The 7,791-nt window shown below is 40.3% G+C and overlaps 1 pseudogene; it reads left to right on the top strand.

Moving 5' to 3' along the window:
* Nucleotides 1-4,385: 4,385 nt before the first annotated feature.
* LOC144308748 (protein NipSnap homolog 1 pseudogene) lies at nt 4,386-5,984 on the top strand (annotated as a pseudogene).
* The last annotated feature ends 1,807 nt before the right edge of the window (nt 5,985-7,791 follow it).

Here is a 7,791-nt window from a genome sequence, read left to right as displayed (position 1 = left end):
AGAACACAAGCCAACATTTTTTCATGTGTCTGTTGGCAAGATGGCAGAGGAGTAGGGGTCCTCAACTCACCTGGCCCCACCAACTTACTTAGATAACTTTCAAAGCATCCTGAACACCTATGAATTCAACCTGAGATGTAAAGAGACAATAGCTAGAATACTACAGAGAGATAAGTGATCACTTCTGACAAGGTAGGAAGGTGGAGAAGAGGAAAGATGGGGCAGGAAAGCAGAGCCGTGGAAATCGGGAACTTTAGAAAACTGCACCTGAAAGAGTCTTCCTGACTGAGAAGTATTCAGTGGGGACATAGGGCAGAATCACAGGAGGAGAAGTGAAGTCTCAATATTCCTGGAGACAAAATAAAAATAGACTCGCCCAGGAGAAAGTCCACCACAAACTGTAGTTGGATCACGATAAAGGGCGAGAACAACACAAACCTCCCAGAGCATCTGGGGGAAGCCAGATGATATCTCAGGCTAGCACCTGAGATTTCCTTACCCTGGAGCCTGGCAATGGATGGAGGTGGGCTACCCTCTGTTCCCTTCCTTCAGGAGACTCAGACCTCAGGAGGGCGGGTCCAGCAGTGCAGGGCCCTCAATCTGAGGGTGCCCTGGCAGACAAAGCAAGCTATCTCTGTTACATGCAGGGCAGGTGGAAACAGGGAGGTGATGGGACAGCAAAATCTCTCCTGCCAATGGGCGCCCTTCAATTTGTGCAGATCAGTGCTCTCATGCCTGCCCCCAGGAGAATCAAGGCCAGTGTGCGGTTCAGTACTGGCAGAGAGCTCTCGGTTCCAGAGTTGGAGATCTGGCTGGTGCCTTTTTTAAATTTTTATTTTTATTTTTATTTACTTATTTATTTTTTATTTTTATATATATATTTTAATAAATTTATTTTTTATTGGCGTTCAATTTACCAACATACAGAATAACACCCTGTGCTCATCCTGTCAAGTGCCCCCCTCAGTGCCCGTCACCCATTCATTTTGCCTTTCACCTGGGAAAGGTGTGGCCTCTACGAACAAAGACCTCACGGGATAAACAGCTCACACTGAGTCTGGCCACCTGGCAAATGATGGGGCATCTCCACTCAGGCACAGACACCTGAGAATCAACACAGCAGGCCCCTACCCCAGAAAAACTGCTGGGAGAACAAGGGAAGAGCAAGATTACTGAACAAACAGCACGAGAAAGCAGCAGGACTGAGGGAAAATAGTATATAGAACTCGAAGCTTTTATTCTTACAATTCATTTATCTTTCAGGCTAAAAATTTCCAATATTTCTTCTTTTTTCCTGCTTAACTACAGTATTTTACCAACTTTTCATTTTTAAGCTTTTTTGTTTTTGACTTTCATATTTCTACAATTACATGTCTTAGATATATTCTTCATTTTTGGATTCCTTTCAACATATTCCATTTAAATTTGATAGACATGTGAGTTATGGTTTTTTGTTTTTGTTTTCATTTTTTTCTGACTAGTTTTGTTTCGTAATGGTAGATTTAGTACCTTCTAACACATGGACCAAAGTACACTCAGAACCAAGTGGAACACCATGTTGGCTCATTCTGTGAGACTGTATTCTCCATTCCATTCTGCCTCCTTCTTTAATCTTGTTTCTGTTATTGTAGCCAATGCTGGGTCTCTATATAAGTTTTGCTGATTTATACAAATTTGGAATTTAGCGTCTTCTAACTACAGAACAAAATACACCCAGAACCAAGAGGATCACTCTAGCTCCATTCAGTGAGAATATATTCTCTCACCACCACCACGTCCTCCCCACCCTTTAAAAAATTCTTACTATGTTTTAAATTTTGTTTTTCACTTTCATGGTCCTTTTGTTTTACTTTGTTGTTTTATTTTTCTATTATTTTTGGGTCTCCGACCTCTTCAGAGTTGTTAAGGGTGTATTTTATTTAAGTCATAGTCAATATTTTTTTACTCTGCTTGCTCATACAGCCATTCTTTACTGGACAGAATGACTAGAAGGACGAAGTCACCACAAAAGAAAGAACTGGAAGTAATATTCTCTGTCACTGAAATGCTAGATGAGGATTTAAGTATCATGTCAGAGATAAAATGTAGAAGTACAATTATAAAATTACCGGTGGCTCTGAAAAAAAACACTAAGGACTCTAGAGATCCTCTTACTATAGAATTGAGATCTAATCACGCCAAAATTAAAAATACTTTAACTGAAATGCAGCCCAAACTGGATACTAGGTTAACTGCTAGGGTTAATTAAGTGAAAGAGAGGGTGAATGACATAGAACAGAAGTTTATGGAAAGGATGAAAGCTGAGGAAAACAGAGAAAAACAATTAACAACCCAAGAGGAAAGACTTCAGGAAATAAATGATATTTATTCATTTATTAATATAAAGAATAATATTCATCTTATTGGGATTCCAGAATAGTTAGAAAGAGAGAGAGAGGACCACATAGTGTATTTGAACAAATGATAGCTGAGAAATTCCCTAATCTGGAGAAGGAAAAAGGCATTCAGATCCAAGAGGACTCTTCCTCCCTAAAATCAACAAAAACTGATCAAAACCCTGACATATAATAGAGAAGCTTGCAAATTTCAAAGACAAAGAGAAAATTCTAAAAGCAGCTCTAGAAAATAAATTCTTACCTATGGGGTAAGAATTCCCCATATAGTGGGGAGAAATATAAGATTAACAGCAGACCTATCCATAGAGACCTGGCAGGTCAGAAAGAGCTGGCATGATATATTCAGGGTGATTAAACAAGAAAAACATGCAGCCGCAGATACTTTATCCAGCAAAACTGTCATTCAGAATAGGAGAGATAAAGAACTTACAGAATAGAATGAAACTGAAAGAATATGTGAACACCAAACGAGTTCAGCAAGAAATATTAAGGGGGACACCGTAAGAAAAGGAGGGAGCCCAAAGAACAATCCACAGAAACAGACTATAGGTAATACTATGACACTAAATTTATATCTTTAAATAGTTACTCAGAACATGAATGGGCTAAATGATCACATCAAAAGTTGCAGGGTATCGAACAGGATAAAAAAGCAAGACCTATCTACATACTGTCTACAAGAGACTCTAAGGACACTTCCAGACTGAAAATGAGGGGGTGGAGAACTATTTCCCATTCAAATTGTCCTCAACAGAAAGTGGGGGTAGCAATCCTCATATCACATAAATTAGATTTTAAACAAAAGACAGTAATAAAAGATGAAGAGGGACACAATATTATAATTAAAGGATATATTAAAATTAAAAATGATTTTTTAATTTTTATTTTTAAAAATATTTTATTTATTTATTCATGAGAGAGAGAGAGAGAGAGAGAGAGGCAGAGACACAGGCAGAGGGAGAAGCCAGCTCCATGCAGGGAGCCCAATGCAGGACTTAATCCCGGGGCTCCAAGATCATGCCCTGGGCCGAAGGCAGGCGCTAAACTGCTGGGTTGGAACCCAGGGTCCCCAAATTTTTAATGATTATAAATATTTATGCCCCTAATATTGGAGCAGTGAATTATATTAATCAATTAATAATCAAAGTAAAGAGGGGACGCTTGTGTGGCTCAGGGGTTGAGGGCCTGCCTTTGGCCTAGGACGTGATCCTGGAGTCCCAGGATCAAGTCCCACATTGAGCTCTTTTGCATGGAGCCTGCTTCTCCCTCTGCCTATGTCTCTGCCTTCTCTCTCTGTGTGACTCTCATGAATAAATGAATAAATAAATAAATAAATAAATAAATAAAATATTCAAAAAATAAAATAAAGAGATACATAGATAATAATACATTAATAGTAGGAGATGTCAACACAGCACTCTCAGAAAAAGACAGATATTCTAAGCAGAATACCACCAAAGAAACAAGGGCCTTCAATGATAACTGGACCAAACAGATTTCACAGTTATATACAGAACATTCCATCATAATGCAAAAGAATACACATTCTTCTCAAGCACACATGGAACTTTATCCAGAATAGACCATATGCTGGGTGACAAAACAGGTCTCAAATGATACCAAAAGACTGAGATTGTCCTTGCATATTTTCATAACTTCCACCTCTGGTATAGCCATTTTTTTATAGTTACAAGTTTTTATTTACATTCCAGTTAGTTAACATATAGTATAATGTATAATATTAGTTTCAGGAGTAGAATTTAGTGACTCATCACTTACATATAACACCCAGTGTACATCAAAAGTTGCCCTCCTCAATACTTATCACTCATTAACCCAACTCCCCACCTACCTCCCCTCCAGCAAACCTCTAGTATAACCTTTTTAAAGTGAAAACTTTGATAAGAGGAATGACACACATTAAAAGCCTTAAGGGAATGAATGTTATATTGGGAATCTGAGGTGCAGACAAGACATGGATCAGCGAACCTGCGCCGCTCCAACATGGCTCTGTGGCTGTGCAGCATCTCTGCAGCCGCACAGCGGCTGCTGGGGAGCCCGAAGCCCCGTGCCAGGGATGTCGCGGCTGCTGCATGCTTCTATTCCAAGGACAATGAAGGTAGCTGGTTCCCCTCCCTCTCTGTGCACAAGGTGGATCCCTGGAAGGATGCCCACTCCACCCTGCTGTCCAAGACGGAAACCAGCAACCTCTACAAGATCCAGTTTCACAATGTGAAGCCTGAATGTCTGGATGCCTACAACAGCCTGACAGAGGCTGTGCTGCCCAAGCTGCACCTGGATGAGGACTACCCCTGCTCGCTCGTGGGCAACTGGAACACATGGTACGGGGAGCAGGACCAGGCAGTACACCTGTGGCGATTCTCAGGCGGCTATCCAGTCCTCATGGACTGCATGAACAAGCTCAAAAGCAACAAGGAGTACCTGGAGTTCCAAAAAGAGCGGAGCCAGATGCTACTGTCGAGGAGAAACCAGATGCTCCTTGAGTTCAGCTTCTGGAATGAGCCACAGCCCAGAGCAGGCCCCAACATCTATGAGCTGAGGACATACAAGCTCAAGCCAGGAACCATGATTTAGTGGGGAAACAACTGGGCTCGGGCAATCAAGTACCGGCAAGAGAACCAGGAGGCAGTAGGCGACTTCTTCTTGCAGATAGGAGAGCTCTACGTTGTACACCATCTCTGGGCCTATAAAGACCTGCAATCTCGGGAAGAGACTCGAAATGCTGCCTGGAGAAAGAGGGGCTGGGACGAAAATATCTACTACACAGTCCCATTGGTGCGACACATGGAGTCTCGGATCATGATCCCTTCGAAGATCTGGCCTCTCCAGTGATGCTGCCTCTGCCTCCGCCTCCTTCCCCTTTTCCCTCAGGGCAGCCATGGACAGACAACCTCCCAGTCCTGCTGTCTTGGTTTTCTCTCAGATCTGGGAGGACTCTGGGGGTGCATGCTCAGCTCAGACAAGGGGAAGCTGAAGGATGACAGGGTTCTGAGGTCTTGCTGCTCTGCCCAGACCCTTCCCACCTTCTCTGTTCACCCCATCCCTTGTGCTGGAAGCAATTTTTAGTTTCTCTGAATGAAGAACAGCAACCTTTTATGTCTTCTCACATTTCCCCCTAAAATTCCTCATCTCAAGGCCACCAGTCTCCAGTTATCACTATGGAAGGCCTCAGTTAAGCTTTCGTTGCACAAAATGTAATGTGTCCAGTGGTTAGAGATGAGCTAGTCAGGCCTGGCTCTCTGGAATTCCCTGGTCTCCACTGGGCCACCTACTGGTTGGAAAGTCTGAGCCAAGTCCCTCCTGTCAGGGAAAAGCCTAAAACTGCCTCAAGAAGTAAAAGGGAAAACCTTCAAGTTAGCACCGTCAGGACGAGGTCCTTCATATTCCACTTAGAAAGTCTGGGAAAGGGGATGGGAGCTGGGAAGAATCTGGGTCACAAAATTGGACATGAACCTAGAAGGTAGAACAGAATTCAGAACTTGGATTTGAACTGCAGAATTTGGAAAACGGAAACAGGAAAATAGAATAGAGGTTACAGAAGACCACCAGGGGAGGGGTTCCTAAAACAAGACAGTTGGAAAGAGGCCCATCTCTTTCTCCCAATATAAGATTGAGAACTTGACTGTGTAGTTTCAGCCCTTCTGTGTAGGGAGTCTCCTGCCCCCCCTTTTTTTTCATTCCTGCAGGTGAAGGAAAAGGCTGGGGCCTATTTCCTTCACCATGCATTCCTTTCTCTCTTCATATTCTATCAGCCCAACCCGCATTCTACTGGGCCACTGGGTATGTGGCATGGGGTCAGTGACTTTGGAAGCCTCCTTGGTGATCCTTACACCTCACGAACCTCTAGGTTGCTTGATTCTGTTTCCCTTTCAGGAAAACTTGTAGTGGAGTCACTGATGGAACCAATTAAATATTTACTATAAAAAAGACATGGATCAGCTATATTAAATCTTAATTTTTACTAAAACCAGTCCAGATTAAACAAACAATTATAAAACTTGTCCTGCAATATTCAGGAGTAAAGTCCCAGATTTATAATACTTATTTTAAACAAACTTAACCTGGAAATCTACTTTGAAAATGGCCAGGTACTACCATATGTGAAATCCAAAATAGTAGGTGAATGAGTGATCGACAAAGAAATAGATTCAAATTTCACCTCGGGTTAAACTCAGACTTACAAAGGGAGCCTTGAAAAAACTAATTCAACTTCAGCTCCTTTAATACCAGTAATAACTGTTTGACAATTTTCCTTAAAGTTCCTGCAGGTCTTTTAGGATTGTTCCAGTCCAATTAAATACATGGAATTCAGTTTAGAGGCTCACCAATTTAAGGTAACTAGCAACTTGGGGCAACTGAGTGGCTCAGTCTGTTAAGTGTCTGCCATTGGCTCAGGTTATGATCTCTAGGTCCTTGGATCCAGCCCCACAGGGGCTCCCTGCTCAGTGGAGAGTCTGCTTCCCCCTCTCCACCTACACTTTTGCCTACTTGTGCTCTCTTTCTAGCTCACTCTCAAATAAGTAAAATTCTTAAAAAATATATAGTTACTAACTTAAAATTCCATTTGACAAGCTTAATCCTTGTTCTTTTCTATTTACCTAAAGATTAAACTATGCATATATTTATATGTATGTGTAGCTAACATTTTAAGTGTTTATTTTGTGAAGAGTGTACCTTCTAGTGTTTTGTCTATTTTATCTCAATTAATTCTCAAATTGACTTTATGAGATAGATACTGTTACTATCTCCATGTTACAGGTGAGTGAGACCTATAGAAATTCAATAATTTTCTCAAGATTACTTGGCTAGGAATTAGCAAACCTGAAACTTAATCTAATCAGTCTCTAGAGATCACAGTCTTAACCACTTTAAAATATATAATATATTTTATATATAATAAATATATAATATTGTATATTATATAATATTTTATATAATATATATATTTCACATATGCACAAGGTATTTCATTTGTGTGAATGATTAATACTTTTTACATGTAACAGATTCAATCACCAAAGTGGTTTGCTTATCAATTTGTTGGAAAATAGAGAATCTTTTTGTACTCACTTTTTTATGTTTTTTTCATTATTCAGCTATTGACGTTTTCTGACATTTAGCATCAACCCAATACAATCCCTTTCCTTTTTAAAAGAAATCATAGCAATTGTTCTACTCAGGAAGAAAGAGAATATAAAATCTTCTCTAACTTTCCTTTTTTTTCTCACAACAGTTTACAGAAAGATGTTTTCTGTTGATTATTTCATTTTTTAAAAGTATAATTCCAGTTATTTGTTACACTTAGAATCAAGCATAGTTAACAATGAATACAGTTTTCTTTGTCAAAATGTGGTTTTCTTTCTAGTCCAGTTTA

The sequence above is a fragment of the Canis aureus genome, chromosome X, assembly GCF_053574225.1.
Source record: "Canis aureus isolate CA01 chromosome X, VMU_Caureus_v.1.0, whole genome shotgun sequence".
Classification (NCBI taxonomy): domain Eukaryota; kingdom Metazoa; phylum Chordata; class Mammalia; order Carnivora; family Canidae; genus Canis; species Canis aureus.
Note: the sequence above shows the minus strand (reverse complement) of the source record. Positions and strands in the feature narration are given on the sequence as shown.